Below are 16,625 nucleotides of genomic sequence, written 5' to 3'. Positions count from 1 at the left end.
TTTCGACAGCCGTTCGCTATCGCTCATTCGTATCGCCTAGCCCAGGACGAATCTGTTTCGCAGCTGAATTGATGGGTGTGATGAATAAGTAACGACAAGTGGAGGGTTGAGAAGCAAATCATATGCACAAAAATATACTCAGATTGTCTTGTACACATCGGCAGTTCGCTCAGTCCACCTCTGTAACCATCCTCCTGTGGATAACGCACAGTATCAATCATATACGAGCGTTAGACCCTTCTGAGATACCGATTGCCTGAAGAAACACATCATATGAGAAGCTGCCAAGAATTTGTCATAGACGAAACAAGTAGTTTCGGACATATAAAAAGTAAAATTGTGTTTTTCCGGATTTTATTTTTTTCCACTATAAAAAGCGAAAGTTTCATTCGGTGGAAAATTCCCCCATATTCATGAAAGTTTGCTGACTTTCTTCTGGCTTCCTGTTAGGTCTCTCTGGTGACTGTATGATCGATGTCTGCTGGCGTTCTCTTAACATTGTGCTGGCTCTCTGCTGGATTATGATCCATGACCTACAGGGTACCGCATGCATCGCGACGATATGTGCGCAGTGGACCTATATCCTCTAGAAACGCTCTTGTTGGTGCCCTTTCTGCGATTGCGAAACCGTTTGAAGGAGTGCTCTGAATATTAGATGCCGCCTCCCCCAGCGGCGGAATCGCAAGAGAGGCTTCGCAGTCGGCAGCGGCTGCAGTCGGTCCGCGCTTGAGGTCGCCGTTTTTGGTGGACGAAGGCTGCGTTGCCCCCCCCCCCCCCTCCCCAGATCGGCTCGCGGCCGTTAATATTAAAACTCTCTCTAATGCCGGGTGTTGCTCTAAGCCTGCTTTACTCAACACAGCTGCAAATGTTATGTTGATATGTTTGCTATTTTTTGATAAACTTTTCTGCGGGAGAACTGTAAAGAAATCTTGTACCCCGCCAACAAAACGCAAGCCTGGGGCCTCAAAATACTTTTCGCTCGAAGTAGTTTTAGCGAAAGCGATCTGATCTACTTTCAAGCCGAAGATATCTGAATAAAATGATTCTTTTGATTGATTGTTCTGTTCCACTGCTATAACTATAACTATAACTATAACTTTCACGTGCGCTCAACAACCCGTATTATGACCTTTCTGCGGTGCTTCACTAACTGAAAACAGTATACAAATCAAATTACGTTCAATGGCGGTGAAGAGAGGAAGAGAGAGAGAGAGAAAGGAATTTTAATGAGGGAAAGGTGGAGAGGTCGGCCGGTGGTAACATGGCCCTGGCCTGCTACTCCACACAGGGGAAAGGGAAGAGGAGGAAAAGGAAAGTGCGAATGAAGGCTGATGATGGCATAATACAATGAGTTTCTCGGGTGATGTCGACACACACACACACAACACTGGCTGCCACTCGCATCGCGGTTAGTAGACGCACATAAAACTGGTGTCTGCAACACAAACACCGACACATGTCATTAACCATGAAGGTAGTGAACAGGCGGTCACAGGCGAGTATCCACGCCTGTTTCACACAAAAAGTTGAGCACGGCCTTTGTCACACGCCGCCAATCAGAACGTCTCGCCCTGGCGCCCAGAAGAATTTCCTCAGAGAGAGGGCGAGAGTCCAGTTGTTTCACGGTCGCCTCCAATGTTCTTCTTTCAGCAGTATAGTTCGGGCACTCGGAAAGAAGGTGTCCAATAGTCTCTGCAGTGTGGCACTGTACGCAATTTGGGTTACTTTCTATGCCGATCTTGTGAAGATAGTGTTTGGTGTAGGCAACGCCAAGCCGTAACCGGTGGAGTAAAGTCCCATGAAGAGAGGGATCACATTACTTCATCTACGGGGTACTGCTGCAGGCGTGGACGAACACGAGGACGCAGATTGGCACTCATGCTTCACGCTGCTTGACCTATCCGCTTGGCTGTGCCTGTGTCTTCCGGTGCATATATATACACCTTTTATATTCTCGATGCATACATTCCTCTATATATGTTTCAATTTTGTGAAGCCATCTTCACGCAAAACTATCTTGGAATAAAGTCCCCTTTCCTTTATCTATCTCTTTGCGCGATCCTGGACATCACAATCTCTGTGATGCCGCTCTATGAATTGCCGGCTTAACTTTACAATCTCACAACTGTTCCATTATTCCGAGTCCTCATTTTTGTATATCTCGAAGCGTGCACATCAAGTATAAATATAAAACCCTTGTGAACATAAAATAAAAGTAAATAACCAGAGGCTATTAATATCATCTGCATAAGATTGCACGAAAAATTAATTGTGAGACCACAGAGAAACTGTCCAAGCAATCTCTCAGTCTAAAGATCACGTTCTTTGCCAAATGTGACTGCCTATAAAAAATGTGGTTTTCTGTTGCGGAGTTTGTGAACAAGGAAAGTTATTATTAGATAATGGTTCGGTCATGTTATTCGACGTGCTGCAAATGCTGGCGATTTTGTCGTCTTCGCTACAAATCCAGTTAGCCAACGATGCCAGGAAATCTGCACTGCGGACGCCTGAATAAATTATCTGGAACAAAAGTCACAAAATAAGATGTTCCTCAATAAGACTACTTGTTAAAATGCGAAGTTTGAAGATGTGACATCGAATACTAAGCAAAATATGATTGGTTAGACGTCGAACCAACTTTTTTATGCCTGTAAAGCGCACTCCTCCGTGTGTAAAAAAGTTCTGAGACAAAGCTAACTCAAAGAAGCATTTTACATGGCTATAAGGCGACTTACTTCACTTCGTTATTTTTCGATTTATCGGTCTTTGCAAACAACACTGTGTAACATGAGCAAGTTCATAGTGGAGGGCTCAACATCAGCGTCAAAAATTTAGGGTTTTCGACCATGCACCTAGGTTTCAGCCCGTAACTATTTCGAGTTCCGCCTCGATAGAAGTGCTGCCGGAATCTATTCTAGACATTCGCGCTCAAGAGCAGAACATTATAGCCACATAGGTAAGAGTACTGCACATTCGTTAAGTTAAGAAGAAACGAAGATCAAGAAAGTGTCTCCTTGAAAGAAAGGCCTTCATAGTGAATGCTACTGCTCGACCCTGGTATAAGGATGTATCACCGAAGAAGTGAACATCCTTAAGGACCATCTTTTTAGACCTTCTTGAAGCAATTTCGTTCCTGCGTTCATATCAATTAAAGCATGCATTTAGAACCACGCATTTACACCTTTGCTTATTTTTACTTTATGCATCATAATAAATTAAGAAATCGCTCTCAGTTCTGAAGACTAAAACTGATATCCACACATCCACTGTAAAAGCTGCAAAACAGTTTTTAACAAAGAGAAAGTGTTCAGCAGGATCAGTCTATCTTTCATGTCATTCCCTGCGTGCAAAGACTGATCAGGTGGTTCCTAATTCCCTTGCCTTGCCTTTGCGGTAAAAAGAGAACGTAGCCGGGTCAGCTCTGCGCGCTCACATTCCTAATACCTCATTTTGCTTTCTTCGATGCTTTCTCATTTAGACAGCCTCGCATTCATCGCCGCATCTCCCTTTCCACGAGTTGGCTGTGTTCAGACCTCGTCTGTCATAACAAAGGGCTCCTTCAGTCTTCATTCCACAGCTCGGAGTCAGCTTTAAAATTGTTTTTAGCATTGTCTGTGCTTGCATTCATTGACTGGTGTAAGAGCTTCACGTGGACAGTAACTCCCAGGGGGAACAAAATGAGGGATTGGGGAGCGAGCCCTAAGAAGGCACACCCAAAGCTTTCATATCATGTAGTTAACGAAGTCATCACGCACATTTGCCCTTGCGTGTCGTGTCGAAGCTGATGTCGGGTTGGAACTCAGATGGACCTATAATGAAGAGCTGAAACCTTCTTGACATCTTCCTATTGTTTTAAAGCTCTTACTGTTAGCTTCCAACCCGGTACTTGTCCTCGGCCGTGTAGGCGTACCACCTAGTTTTTATTTATCTATTTTTTCGTGTTATGTGTCGCTTTTTTTCCTCCAGCTCAATCTATTCGGTTCGTGTTAGTGTCTTTTCCTTTGCATCTTGACGTGTTGCCTCTTGATGACGGAAAGCAAAATTCGCTTATGGTCTTCATTCAGGCCTACAGTCCCTGAAAGCCCGTAAGGATGCATGGCGCTTTTTACGTGCTACTCTTTTCAAGGTAGTAAGCAGGCATGAAAAATTCAGGAGAAAACGCTCTCTCCAATTATTTTTCCCACAGAACTGCAAGATACGGCCTGCAAATTATCTGAAGAATATGCCATACACAGAAATATGCTCAGTAGATAATTCTTGCAACTAAAATAAATGTCCTAAGAAGCATTATACATAACAGTAACGTTAATATAGCCTAATGAAATTTCAAGCGAACTACTTAATTCACGCTGGGAGATGACAGCGTTGGGAAAAAGTTCCACAAAAAATTATCACGGCAGCAGCGAAAATTTTAAAGCAGGGCTTTGTGTTTTTCATCATATGTGATGATTCTGGTTGCTACAACAAAAAGGAAAAAAAAAATTGTGGAAGTGAAACTAAAAAAAATCTTTTTCTACCTGCCTTGTCTTTGAATGCTAATAATTTTCAAGTTTCTCAGAAAGTCTTTTCTACTTCGCACAACAAGGCTTTTCTATGGACTCCGCTAAAGTCTCCAGCTTTCCTGTCTCGCATGCAGCTACCGCTATCATTGTCGATGTCTTTGAAGTTTTTCTTTTCACTGACAGCGCCATGCTGACCGGCACTTCTGTCATCAGCACCGAGCATTCAGCAGCGGCGAAGACCCCAGACAGCCACCTTCCATTGGCGTCGTCAGTCGGTGGCATCATTCTCTTCGATTAAGCCTCGAGCTCACATATCGGATGTCAGTTGATGACAGCTGGGTGGAGAAAATATAGCCGTCCACTTACATCATTTTACTGCTGGCCTTCATAACAACTAGCGGCGTAGGCCTGCACTAAGATGAAGGAGGAAAAGCAGCGAGGTCGCCGGAAACGCGTGCATTACGGCATCTGGAAACGGGCGCTCGCCAGCGTCATTGACGACTGTGGCGACCCCTAGCTTGATAGCGGAGGGTTGCTGCCGGCAGGGTGCGTCGTCGTCGTAAACTGGGCTCAAAATGGCGCCTTTCCCCATTCGCCACTGCATGCATCAGCCTGCTTCTCTCCATCTTATAACCCGGCCCTCTCTCCTTTCCTGGTTTTACGTTCAATCTGCCCTGCAGGCGCCGAAGGCTGATCCTATTTCCGTTGCCACTCTCATTGCCATCTGCTGATGCCACGCGGATTCCCACATTGTTGTTTATTTTTATTTTTTTTTCTTTGAGGCGAAGCTACTAGGAGCGAAGAGGATTGGCTTGGCATGGCTTCGCTCTGGGCTGTTCTGGCTGGGGCTATGTAAGGCAGTTGTTGATTTATCGAGAACGATTTGGCATGTGATTCTTGCTTTCTGTTGAGAGTATACTTGAGAGTAAATATATTCGGTGATTAAAAAAAAAACATGTTTGACGAGGACATTACTTCAATTTATGGACTAAGAATTGCACGGTCCCTCTTCTTGCAGAGGTTACTCCTCCCGTATTGCTTCGTTGTTTCTCCGAGGGTAATGTTGTGTACTAATTTCACTCACCTAGGTAAACCGTTTGGAAAACACCGTTTGGAGGTCATTACAATTTGTTTACGTTAGGTGTGAAAACAGTTGGCCAAGTTTGTCACGACTGATAACTGGACCGGACACGGAGGAGTATGACAGAAAAAAACAAAGAACGGCGATAAAAAACTGAGAGCCCTTCACTTCTCGAAAGAATAAGAACGCGATAAGCAATGACCAAGTGTAAATTTCAAATTTCCTCGTCATCAATGGTGCCTGAACGCTCGCATGTCGAAGTATCTAGGAAGGCAAGTCTGCTATTACCAACTACTCGCTGTGTTTGTATATACAAGCTCTACTGTTCTGACACTCAAGAAATGATTTCATCAAATTTTCGTACCACTAGCCCCTAAGAAATGAATATTCTATATTTTCGTTTACTCTAGTTTAGTGAGGAAAAACTGACGAGCTGAGCCCTGTCAGATTACTTGTTTAATTTCTTGTTAATTTTTATTCCCTGAAGAACATTCGAGTCATGCAAATATTGATCGCGTAAGTCTTAATGTTAAGACAAGTCTAAATAAACATGAATAAGTGAAATCCTTAACCGGCTTGCGTATTCGAGGCTGTCGCTATTTATTTCATTGCCCTGTCTATATTGTCATAGGGAGTAAAAGGTCTCCCCCACAGACATTATCATTAAAAAAAGTTCAATTCGATTCTAGTTCGTAATACACAAAGTTTCCGCTTTTATTTTTGCCCCCCAAATAGAAGGCATGCTTTATAATTCATGACACAGAGTAAACGGTGCACAAATATTTAAGCTATTAAATAGTTTGGATTGAAGAAAACACGACATCTTTCACTCTTGGACCTCAAAGAGCTGTGCGAAAACACCAAACAGATTTGCGTGCTTTTCAGCTCAGCGAACCTTTACCAACCGACGTCTACACTAATGCGGCTGGAACACCCTAAGCTTTGCTCGGATTAAGTGCTAGTTCTATAAATAATCTTCCTGGCAGCCGGAAAATCAAGACAGATAAAAAAAAAATTTCTCAGCCGCCCCAGGAGAGCTCGGAAGTTCAAAATGCATGCTACAGAGGATAATCTCTACTTTTTAAACCTAAGCTGAACTTATGCAGCAAAATCTACCTGACTCTGACTCTGAACTTATGACTGTGAACTGTGAACTGTTTGTGAACTTATGATGAAAGGTCTACGTATCCTCATTTCCACTCCACCCCTTCCCTTAATTCCTTGCTTTGTGTACACGTCTTCATTTGCTGCTCCTTTCCCAGCGGATTGTTCCGCCTCCTCGCTGCTCGGCCAGCTCTCTTTCATTCTATTAATTAAATTCTTCTGTATTTTGCTTCTGCGCTGCTCGCTTTAAAAGTTCTCTCAGGACTCAATGCTCTCCGCAGGGAACCGACCATGCATGCGTTGTTCTTTCGGAATGGTGCAGTCAACAACTCCTCTCTCACAGCCTCATTGTTCGTGGTCTTTTCGCCGACATTTTTACCCAGGCGAAAACTGCTCTCAAAGGCGATCACAGATGTACGAAATATTGGGTGCTCACTGAGCTGAAGACGGGCCCCACTAAGAGCTGGAAGCGTGGCGTGAAAACGGAATAAGCCGGGCGAGAACAGAGCCGTAAGTATCACAGGTGTTTCGCCGCACGGCTCTTTAAACTCTACGCAGGCAATGCGCTCGAAAAAGAGTTTATTGAATATAAGAATTCTTGTTATATTCTTACATACAGAAATGAAAGCCATAACATGAACCCACGCCATAGGGTCAGAGACAAATTTAAAGAAAGGGGAAGAAGGGGGGGGGGGGGGGGCGCCAAACAGAAATGATAAAATTTATATAGGAAGTCAACGATGCTGGACACCATTTTCTCTACGAAAAGAGTGCATTAAATAAAAAGATCTACCAGAAACCACTACGCTGGTTACGTACAAAGTGCAAGAGCATTCACACTACGATGGTTACGCCCGAAGTGCAAGAGCATACGTCACAGTACTCACGGCGCAACTCACTATGAACACAGCAACGCAATTTGCTGATTTTGAGCAGATTTACTCATACTATCGACGTTGTTGTCGAGGCAGTCTCTCGGCACCGCTGTTCTAAGACGGCTTCTGGCATCTGTTGAAGGGGCTGTTTCTCGCATCGCCGGTTCTGCAGGAGCGGCGTTGTCGGCCGGCTTCAGCTTCGTTGTCGACGTTTTTTTTTTTTTTTTTATCCAGGAGTTCCTCTTTTATGGGTGGTGGTTCTCGGCGAGGCCCCATCTCGTCTGACACTGCTCGTCAACATCGATCACGATTCGTCAATAGGACTCGTCTCCCGCAGACTGAGCGAGAGAGCTCCGGTGAGCCGGCGATCCGACCAACCACATGTGCGCATGCGCGCTACGCTCCGATGGGTCCAGCTGTGGTCCAGCTCGGAATGTGCTCGGCTGGCGCTCGGTGAGCGATCGACCTTACATAGATACCTACATCGCGAAATCTAGGTGAGGCAGGCGAAGACTGCTTCGCGGTAATAAATCGTTTAAAGGGCAACTGCAGCACTTTTTTTTAGAATTTCGAGATATTCAAGAATTCAAATCTATATAGGCTGTAGGTAATGTATGCCAAGTGTTTTGCACTAGCGTATAAAATAGTAACGTAATCGTCGGTTGAATTCTGCGCTTCTCCTCAATGCACTGGAGGAGTGCAGAGAAATTCAGCATGACGTCACGGAAGGTATGATTTCCAATTACCGCTGTCGTCAGCCACACCGTGCTCTAACTCTTTAGACGCTATCAAACAACTCTCGGCAGGGTTTGCCTTCGGTGGCGTTGGCTTTTTCCTTTAAAGCAGGTGTTCGTGCGTTGGAAATTCACCGACACCTTCGATGACGTCATAATGCCCCCCCCCCCCCCCCCCACTTAGCGTTGTGCGCTGAGGAGAAGGTTGAAGGCCGTCCGAATTTTAATCGGCGATTATTTCACAATTTCAAGTGCTAGCCCAAAAAGACTGCGCATAATTTACCTGCAAGTTTTGCACATTCGACCCTCTCAACCTCGTTGATTTCTAAAACCTATGCAGTTTCCCTTTAAATGAGACCGTCTGCCTACCCCAAACGCCCCTCCAAAAGAAACCCACAGATCCGGCCTTGCTTAAGTTCAGTATACCAGGTCTACAGACCGAAGATGTCGATCCTCGACCAGACATCTGCGTATGGTTCATTCTGGGTTGGTAGGAGTTGAATACTCCAGCGCACAATTTTTATGGGTGTCACTCGAAGGGACCTAACTTAGACCAGAAAAATTTTACCTGACATAACGCTCACAGCAAAACAATGGACTGGCCTGCCCAAACATGTTAGGTCTGTTAAGAGAAGTGGCCTTATGAAGAGCGCATGAAACTGCTCGGATCTTTTCTGCTATGTCGCATGCGTGTCACCGTTCTACTCCGATCAGTTCTTCTCGGGCGGCAATTAGCGCTTCCAGAGGATGATTCCAGAGACCAGAGGTGGCTCATACGTTTGCTACCTCCTGAATGGTCGTGTAGTAGTAACTCCTAGGTTTCGGTTAAGGTGCTAGTCAGGCCCCGCGCTTTTTAGATAAATTTGGGAATTGATTAAATATTGAAATTTTTTGTCGGAAAATTGGGGCGCCTACATGCCGCGCTGTCTATAATGTCATCTCTCTCTCTGCGCTCCGAATAAAGCCTGGTTAGCTTTTGAATTATTGCGATTAAGCAGCATAAGTAAAAGCTAGGCTGGTCGAAACATGCTAGCGCACTTATCCGCATTATTCTAATTACCCAAATCGACTCACATTTTTTTTTAATGTTTTCCGAGAGACCACTCGGCATTTAGACCCGAATCGGGTCATCTCAAGGTGCACTGACCACAATTATTGCGACGTCACTAAACCCATCAGGAACAAAGTGCTTACCGGCGACTCCGACGTAATCAGTATTGTGGTAACCCAGGTTGGCGGCTCGGTCATGTCGTCAAGGTGGACTCCAGTGCTGGCGCCGACCGATACCAAAACTGCCGTAAAAAATCGTTAGCAATTAATTATTCGCGCAGCGCACTGGCGTTTTGAGAACATTAAAACGGACGTCTGAATACTTTGCGTATGCACTCCTTTAACCACTGGGGCTTGACATTTCTTATCCTTCATGTCTGTAATATTTTCATTGGAGTTGTTCATCTTTCAGCTATACGCGAGTAACGAGCGCATTTCTTTTTAGTTTTCATACTTTTAAAACGCTTTCTGGAAGAGAATCTACTTGAAATGCAGAAATTTCTTTGCTTAAGTTTAGACATGTCATCTTCGTACCCTTTTTCATTTTTTCGGCTCTTAATTAGTTCCTTTGCTCAGTGATTAGCGACAACAATATTTGATGTGTTTGAAGAAGATTTGCCCTTTATGTCGCGAAGCGTACGTGGGAAGAGGAAGAAGAGTGGGCAGGGGAGAGGGGGTATTTTGAGGTAGTAGGCTGACCTGACGTGACTGCCTGGAGTCAGCGCGCATCCGAAGTGAGGCTCGACTTTCCCAAGACGTTGATAAGACAATGCGTTCAGAAGTTCAAAGCTGAACAAGTGCTTTATCATGGTTAGGTGCCCATTCAGAGAGGTGCGCAACTCGGGATTTTGTCTCCGGGTTCGAGCACGACAGACAACATCAGTGTGTTACAAAAAGAAGATAAAAAAATTTTGGCGACCTACTAAGAAAAACTCTGCATTGTACAGAAGCCATGGGAATTCTGGCTTTACCCGCGAGGCACGGGGAGAGAGTACGGGGGGAAAAAAAACCCGAAATAGGGAGCTTACAGGGAGCTTTGAAAAGTGGAAAGCGCCATGAAACACCGAAGAAAGGAGTTAAAAAAATTCGCGGTGGCTTAGCTTGCTTAAGCCCGGTAATTGCGAAAGCAATATCCGTACATACGCCATGGCACAGCTGGTAGTGTAGCTGGCGGTGGTGCTGGTGGTTAGACTTAAGGTGATGCATCGGTTATACAATCCAATCCAACGCAATCCAATCCAATCCAAATCAATCCAATCCCATCCAATCCACCGCAATCCAATGTAATCCAATCCAATCCACTCCACTCCAATGCACCCCTATCCAATTCAATCCAACGTAATCTAATCTAATCTAATGTGATCTAATCTAATCTAATCTAATCCAATCCAATACAATACAATCCAGTCCAGTCCAATGCAGTTCAATCCAATTTAATCTAATCCAATCTAATGCAATCAAGGTCAAATGAAGGTCAATGGTGGTCACGGCCGCGGCACGGCAAAGGCGTGAAAGTGCAAGTAGTATTGCTTTCGCAATAAAAGAGAGTAAAAGCCAAGGAGTAAAGTGAGGAAGATGCGGAACGGGAAAGGAATCGAGTGTGAGCCTGCCGCGTTCCCGGTGCATTCCCCCGAGCCGCGGACTTTGAGCCGCATAAGGCACCGGAAGCGAAGGCAAGAGGGAAAAGGGGGGGGGGTCTTAATATTAACACCCATGGCACTGGGGAACCTGTTTTCCTCCTCTCTAAACCCCCAACCTCGCCCAGCAGTGAATAGGGAACTGCATCCCCCCCCCCCCCCGGGAGCCGAGCGGGACAGCGAGAAATAGGGAACTGCGTTTTTGTCACATATTTCGCGTGTGTGTTTGAGCGAGCTTTTGCTATTTACTCGCTGCTCTGACATCGCTCTTCGATATCTGCGAGCGATATGACTTGCTTCCGCTTTTCCTGGTTGGTGGCGCCCCCCCTTTGTTCGATCTGTTGGCTGTTTGGCGTGTCGACGGAACGCATCAACTGCGAAATTGAGTGTCCTTCTCGGAAGGCGGTGTTTGACGACGCTGGAGAGCGTTCGGCAGGGGAGCTTTGAGGTGCGGAGAATACACCACTCTACGCGTGCAGAGTTCTCTTTGCTCTTTCGGTCCTTTATTTCTTCGACACTAAACCCACGGGCGTTATAGGCGGCTGTACACCGATGTGTAGACACATTTTGCACCGCTGTGCTGAAGCGTGAGATTAGGTTGCATTCACTTTATACGCGTTCATTCGGAGAATGATTACCAACCAACTCGCCAAGCAACATGTTTCATTCAACCTTACTGGCGTCTGGCTTGTTTATGCGTAAATTCAATCGAATTCGCTTTAATTTGTTTTTTTTTTCGAAATGGCACAGAAATTGCTTTTTACACACAGAACAAGATTCCAACTTTTTGTAACTACAGCAAGACTCTGTATTGGGTAAAAAAACAACAAAAAGCAGAGAGTTGCACATCGCGATAGCAGAAGGCGTGAGAAGGGAAGTAAATGTGAATAAATAAAGAACGTTTATAATGTGCTTCCACAAAGCAGAAATTACATTGATTATTTTGTGCCATAAATGAAGTCGTTCCATCACAAATCGCTTAAGTATGTAAAATAAATTTGTAATGCTTGCCATGAACTCACACAAGGAACTCACTCACATTTGCGACAAGTTGCAAGACGGGGAAGTTTTGCGCATGAAGGCTCTAATCGTAGACTTTAGACAAAGCCACAATAATGTTAATAAGCGTCTGGTATGAATGAATACTTCAGGCCAGATAAATCGCAAGACAATGACTGTCAAGTGATTACTGTGAAGTGCGCTGGCTAACTATTAACGTTCAATACTTTTTTGAAGCTTCTAATTACTTTCGATTTCCATATTCTTAGAGTATAAGTTTCCTTCTTCAGCTCCTCTGAATGCCATTGAAAAAGTTTCACGACGACACTGATTATGCCAACATCATATTCGACCCTTCTGGCATAGTATTTTTGCTTTGTTGATGATGGTGATGGCGAATTTTACTTTTTCGGTGTGCATTATTTTTTTTTTTGCAGACGGAATATCATGGAAACCATTTATTGCCAGCACATATATTCCTCGTGTGCAGTGAAGCATGCCACAAAATACTTCTGAAAATTAAGCGCTGAAATGTACTTGAAAGAATTCCCTCTTGAAAACACAAGAAAAAAAGTTAAATTGAAGAAACTAATGCAGCCCCAAAAATTTTGTTCTAGCAAGTATCAGGGACTTAACGACTTTCTCTATAACGTGATTCATATTTTGTGCCAATTTCAAGAAGCTTATATGATACTGAGATTCGTTAAAAACTACCGATGTCAAGAAAGCTGAATTAATAAGCAACGGGCGGAGATAAGTTTGTATCTGGCATGTCTGTCCATGAATGGCATTTAGAAGCCATGGACATTGGACTCATGATGCAGGCAACCACTGGCGAGCAATCTTTTTTTTTCTTTGTTTGGTTCGTCCGAACGCCACAACTAAGATGCACTTATTTTTTGCGGTCCAAAAAAACTGCGCAGTCCGTGCGAAGTCATCGCGGGTAGCAAACGGTGTGGTCTCGGGAGATGTCTCTGCATGATAAAAAATGCGCAGAACACCACTCGCAAAAGAGCTTAAATGCTCGCCCATACTCTGCCCACTCTGTTAAACTATTTTCGCCAAAATAAAGTTAATATTGAAAATGTTAATAAGAAATCAAAACATTCATTCTTTCTCTCGCAAATGTAACTTTTTTCTGGTTTCCTGCAGTGTGTTCCTCCTATGTCTTTTTGTATTTTTGTGGGTTTGTTGCTATGCACAATTGCTGCCATTCGCTCATCATGTTTGTCATTCACATTGTGCCTTTACCCTTAACATGCACACAAAAAAAAAGTGAACTATGTGTAGTAAGAGCTACAATGTCTGGTAAATGTACTGGTACAACTGTTACTACTATCGACACCTCGCTGTTTTTGCCATGTAATGGGAACCCAGCGCCGTCAAGTGAATTAACGTTCACTTGTTGTCTCGGGTCCCTCATTTTTTACTGAAATAGAAATAAATCAACTTCAACGTCATAAAAAAAAAGTGCTCGCTTTAGTGTAAGGTATTTGAAACTGCTACGTATCCTTCGCCTCTAAAATTCTCCTCCCTGAGCTTCTTTTTGCAGTGTTCACAGCAGCACGCTTTAAAGTAGTTTACGCTGGATGGATGCTTTCATGTGACGTCTCGGCGTTTCTTTAGCTCGCAGTTTGCGCCGCCGTATCACCACCATGCTTGATAAATCAAGCGTACCAACAAGATCTTCGACAATGGCTACAGGCTTTCAACCTCGGTCGTCGAAATACAGCTAATTAGCCAAATGAGCGTGTCGAGTTCGCTTAGCCAGGAATACCGGATGTCGCTTTATTGAGATTAAAGCAAATACCTTGACCCGATACGCTGTCGCCTCGAGGGATCTCCTTTGAGGTAGTGTTTTGGTTTAGTTTGTACATGTTTAACTTATGCGCGTCGTTATCTTGGTTTTTTACTAGATCGTCAAAAACGTGACGGCTAATTTACTCTTCTCCCGTTTGTTTTTATTACTTGCTCTTATTGCTCGGGTACTCGAGGAAACGCCGCTACGCTTAGTTAAGCTTGGCGAATAAATAGCTCGTGAAATGAGCAGCGCAGAATGTCCCACGCTAAGAGAGCGTGCAATGTCATGACTGCCTAAAATTATGCACGCTACTTTATAACGCGACCTTTGTTTTCGTTCATAAAGGGTCGGGCAATGCTGTTATACCCTTCTCGAAGCTTCGACAGAGATAGAGCAGTGTTCATCAGGCCCTATGTGATGATAACACAAACTGGCAGCCTTCTTTTTTAGTTTAAGTACTTCGTATCTTCGCATTTTCTACTTTCTTCAGTTTTGCGACCGCCAGAACAAAAGAGATAAGGTTCCCTTTAAAGGAGTAGACACAGAAAATTTTGAGCGCGAAAAAACAATATGAATTGTTTCATGGGCGTAAGAAGACGCCTTCTAGCAAGTTTCACTTCCAGGATTTGACCGAAACATACCGTCATATAATTCTGAATGCTCTCCGAAGAGCCGCTCGGCATTTCTACCCATATCGAGTGACGTCACGGCGCACACTCCCGAGTTATTGTGACGTCATCGAACCAAGAGGTTGTTCGCAGGAACAACCAGTGCTTGGCGACGACGCCGACGTCATCAGTATTGTAGTAGTGCAGGTTTGCCGGCAGACCGCCACGTCAAGGTGAACTTCAGCTCTGGCGCCGACCGAGAACAAATCTGCTGGTACTAAGCCATTTCTAAATAATTATTAATTCTGCGCACCGGTGTTTAGAGCTCGTTTTCAAGATCACCAGGCTCGTAGGCCTCTTTCGTGGCAAAAAAAAAAAAATGGGCAGCCAAAAACTTTGTATCTGCACCCATTTAAGTGAACATTCCTGTGATATTTGCAGCTCGAGAAGCAGACTACATTTCGGCAGGTGTATAAAAGAGACCTGGAAAAGGCGCTGTCTGGGCAGCACGACATTCAACTTTAGTAGGCCGGGAACTACAGCTCCACTTGTGGTGTGCCTGTTTTCTTGACCAGTCTTCATTCCTCTTCTTATATAATTTAGGAAACATAAATTCCCCTCAATATACACCTTTTCTGGCCGCATTTGACATTCTCCTATATTAACTTAACGATTTCCTCTTTGCATCGATTTCTCACCTCCTTCCTTGAACGCATACACGGGGGTCATAATAAATTGCTGGTTTAACCATCATCTCCTTAAGACGTCAAAGTGGGCGAGCTTGTATCGATCTTTAGTTAGTCGGCACCGAAGACAGGAGGACCACGTAGTTCCGGTTCTGCTGCTGCGGTCCTCGTGTCGTTGGTCTCGTTTTATCATTATGCTTTCACTTAGCGCTACAAACGCGACTATCAACGCCACCGAAGTCTAACACAGAAGTAAAGCAGTCCCCGTGCACCCATGCTAGCACGTGAGCAAAACAAACACTCTCATACCCTGAGCCTGCTCCCCACCCTGCTGCGTTGTCGCACGCACAGAGGCCATAAGCGAAAACAGCCTCCTTCCTGACCCCGCCATCTCCAGTCGGCGCCCGAAAGAAAACAATGTCAATGGCCGCGCGGACGGAACTGGTCAATAGCGAATATCGCAATTCAATGGTCGCGCCTGTGGATCGTCGTGTGCGAAAACAACAGGCGACATCCGATTCCCCCTTTCCTCCGGACCAGCACGCCGGGCCATTCGGGCTGATTGGGGGCTAAGTGCCGCCGTTGCCTGGTCGCTACCGTTCCTGCCTGTGTGTTTTCTCCTCTGGCTTTCTGGCATTGCGAGAGAGCCCGCTTTCCGGATGGCCCCCTCTAGTCATGTTGCTTGCTGCTTACTTTTCGGTGTTCTTTCGACCATCGGCATATCTGCCTGCGTTGATGCACGCCTGCTTCTCATGTTCCTCAGTGTCCAGCACGTGTTAGTGCCGTTGCATTGGCAGCTCTGCCTGCAACTGAGCCCCTTTAAGCAGGGTGTAGTGAAGTTAAAGTTTAATCTGCCGTCACACAGACGCGATGAGGCGTTAGTTCTGGTGCGGGCGGAGACAGCATTCTTTTTGTCCTTTGTAAAGCACAACCATACATTTATATCTTTTTAACAGGTGATTGCATTGTTCATGTGGCTACCAATACGCGATCATGCATCGATTTTTGAAATGAAGAGGAAGACTTATTCTGAAGCGTAGACGCGCAGTGAAGTTCCATTGTGACCTTTATGTCTGCGCCCAAAACACCACGGTACAATAAATGAAGACTATTTATTTGATTTGACGAGTTGTTTGTGTCAAGACGAGAAACGCGATACCAGACAGGACACATACATGTGCTACTTACACATGAACATTATCTCCTATGCGGAGCCTTCGGTGCGTACACCGCACATGAGTCCAAACGAAAAACGCGTATCGTTGTAGTTAGCAAGCACACTGACTGATATTAAAGAAAATAAAAGAAAAATAGCAGCATTTATGCATAAGTTTCGCAGGACTTCAACTCGCACTGTCTGCATTTTGTAGCTATAATTTTTTTGGCGGCCAAACAGACGTCATTTGTACGTTGAATGAAATCGTGACCACTGCCCGCGTGCCAATAGGCGATAGGCTTATATTTACACACCATGGAGTCCGGCGTGACAAGCGCGCTGAACTGTTATCCTGCACGACAGTGGCCGTGCGTGACACTGTGCGTCCCGTC

This window comes from Amblyomma mixtum, chromosome 4, assembly GCF_055824585.1.
Source record: "Amblyomma mixtum isolate Tamu chromosome 4, ASM5582458v1, whole genome shotgun sequence".
In the NCBI taxonomy this organism is placed as follows: Eukaryota; Metazoa; Arthropoda; class Arachnida; order Ixodida; family Ixodidae; genus Amblyomma; species Amblyomma mixtum.
This window is presented reverse-complemented; position numbering follows the sequence as displayed.